General features: G+C 46.9%; 1 non-coding gene across 1 annotated transcript; it reads right to left on the bottom strand.

Moving 5' to 3' along the window:
- Positions 1-2,087: 2,087 nt before the first annotated feature.
- On the bottom strand, positions 2,088-2,160 carry TRNAR-UCU. Its single transcript has one exon. It is a non-coding gene; the product is annotated as a tRNA-Arg (tRNA).
- Positions 2,161-3,144: the final 984 nt, after the last annotated feature.

A 3,144-nucleotide genomic window follows, 5' to 3' on the forward strand; every position in this document is an offset into this window, starting at 1 on the left:
CTGACAGGTGGGCCCGAAAGCGGCCCACCTGTCAGTGACCCAACTGCACCCTGCAGTACGTCAGAGGAGCCTCGTCCATGGGCCGGCCCTGGTGGCAGGGACAGGGCGCGGCACCGGGAGAGCACGGCGGCCTCCTCGGCGACCACGCGGCCCCAGCGCCGGCACGTGCTCGCGCACCGGACGACGTCGGCATAGCCCGAGCACCGCGCGAAGACGGCCGAGAGGGCGTCGTCCGGGAGAAGCGTCCCGTTGTCGTGGTCGCTGAGATCGTCGCCGCCTCCAGCGTCTCCCTGGCGCCGCCGCGAGAGCCAGCCTATCCTGTACGGCGCCAGCCGGTGGACGCCGCCACGCGCTCGGCGGCGCTGCGGCGGCATGGAGACCGCGAGCGCTGGAGCGGATGGAGGGATGGATCCATCTGCCGATCCGGGTCTGCGGTATATATACCCCCCCAACGCGGACCACGACCTGCAGTCGGTTTCCGAGCGCGAGTAGGTGCCAAATGCGCGTGAGTTACCGCCATATATATTCCTTATTCAGAATCCAAGTGTGTGCCTGTCTCGCATTGAGGACAAGTGTCTTTTACTAACACATCAACGGTGTTTATATCCAGGGCAGTTTACCAAGAAACACAAACCGGAGAGCACTATCAGAACTGAGCATTGCGAGCCGCCACCGGAGAGCACTATCCAGAAACATGTCGTCCCATACACCACTCAGCTTAAGAAACCCAAGCTACCAAGCACCACCACCTGCGGAACCTCAAATTCGAGCACCCCAGGGGGCGCCTCCTAGAAGGTGACGACACACATGGCACCACCCCCACTCAATCCGAGATGGCCAAAACTGAAAGGGACCTCGGGAGTGAGGTTGGGGTGGAGGGGTGGGACCTCGGCGACGCCTCCAAGAGGAAAGTGGTGACCATGGCCGTCGCCACAGCCAGGGCGGACGGACCAACCAGGGTTTCCCCCCTATCCCAGGCCACCTCCATCAGCACCCATTAGCACCATGGTCGACAGCCAAAACTGCAAGCTACTGAGGATGGCAGGAGAGATGAAGCAGAAGGGAGGACCTTGTACCTCTAGATCTGGCGCATGAGGAACTCCACACTTTTTCGCGACCAACTCCTGCCTGTGACTCACCACCCACGCGGTCGAGCCTCTGACCAGCAACCTCCAGCGAGCGCCGACTGCCGAAAGACACCACCACCCCGGGATCTACATTCCTCCGCGAAGGGCCGGAGCTACGAGCTCCTCGCCGCCACCGGCACCGGCACCCACACGGGCTTGCCCGACGACTGACTCAGGTGGCGACAAGGAAGAAGATGAAGGAAGAGGAGGGAAGGCCTAGTCGCCTGCGAGTCGCCAGATGGAGCGATACGAGGGCCTTGGTTCCGATAACTAACAAACTCGAGAGTGGACCACATTACACTGAAGTGACCTGATATGCATTGTTCAAAGATTGTATATATGTGTATTTGTACAAAAGAAATGAAGAAGTGTAGGTAAGGAAAAATAACAGTAAGAACATAGATTGTATATATTTGTATTTGTACAAAAGAAATGGAGAAGTGCAAGGAAAAAATAACAGTAAGAACATAGATTGTATATATTTGTATTTTTTGCGGGTAGTATATATTTGTATTTGTACAAAATAAATGGAGAAGTGTAGGTAAGGAAAAAATAACAGTAAGAACATAGATTGTATATATTTGTATTTGTACAAAAGAAATGGAGGAGTGTAGGAAAAAAAATAAAAAATGTGTGTATTTGTACAAGAGAAATGGAGAAGTGCAAGGAAAAAATAACAGTAAAAACATAGATTGTATATATTTGTATTTTTTTGCGGGTAGTATATATTTGTATTTGTACAAAATAAACGGAGAAGTGTATGTAAGAAAAAATGTGTATTTGTACAAAAGAAATGGAGAAGTGTAAGGAAAAAGAACATAGATTGTACTCCCTCTGACTATATACAAGAAGTTAAGGAAAAAATAACAGCAAGAATAGGAGTATATATTTGTATTTGTACAAGAGAAATGGAGAAGTGTAGACAAGGGGAAAATAACAGTATAATAACATAAAAATATTCACGCTCGGTGGGACTCGAACCCACAATCCTTTGATTAGAAGTCAAATGCCTTGTCCATTAGGCCACGAGCGCCTTGTTTGAATTGGAGTAATATACAACTCCTTTGTACGGATAGTTTATCACGCATTATATACGATTCTTCAAAATTATACTCTCTCCGTTCAGAAATACTTGTCATCAAAATGGATAAAAAAAGATGTATTTAGATGTATTTTAGCTCTAGATACATCCCCTTTTATCCATTTTGAATACATTTCCTTTTATCCATTTTGATGACAAGTATTTTCAGACGGAGGGAGTATAACTTTATTTTGTGTTTCTTCCGGTGCCCCAAATTTCTAAGGACGGGTCTGTTAGGGAGTACATGCTGAGCAACTAAAAAAAAGGAACATGATGAGAAAGAGCTAACGCACCCTAGATCACTAGTCAGAGCGTACTTCTTGCAAAGGCAAATGCGACTCTCTCCTTATTTTTTCAGTGACAAGTGACTCACTGAATGTGTGGCATTTGTCACAATCTGAGAGTTTTATGCTTTTTATTGTTCATTCATTTTTCCGAAAATGTCTATCCCTTGAACGGTGTGTTCAAATCATAAACCGTTTTCACCATTTCGTTTCTCGCGTCGAGTTGAAACTAGATCCCATGAACATAGGTCTGAACGAACTTTTTTATCTCGCAATTCACTCCGGAAATTGAACTTAAAATGTGAAGCTTTTTTTGCAATTCACTCCAAGCATACACAAAAACTAATAAACTACATAGTAGTTGAAACAAGTCAAGTGAAAATAGTCTGGATATGGGAACACAGCTCGCTCATAGCCTGACAATAAGTCTCGTCTTATTTCAAAGCCCCTGCTGGAAATAACTAATAGGCAATATTATCACGCTTCGGAAGCACACAGAAACACAAGACGAGATCCACGAAATCACATGCATTGTAACCTTGCACTAAAAAGAGTGCACTGTAACCCCGTTCGCCTCGCCTTTTCCTTGCTGATGAAAATTAAGAAGATTTTTTCAAGTGCAATATTTATGAAGATGCATACGTGCCTTCCC

This window comes from Triticum dicoccoides, chromosome 1A (genome assembly GCF_002162155.2).
Source record: "Triticum dicoccoides isolate Atlit2015 ecotype Zavitan chromosome 1A, WEW_v2.0, whole genome shotgun sequence".
Taxonomy (NCBI): Eukaryota; Viridiplantae; Streptophyta; class Magnoliopsida; order Poales; family Poaceae; genus Triticum; species Triticum dicoccoides.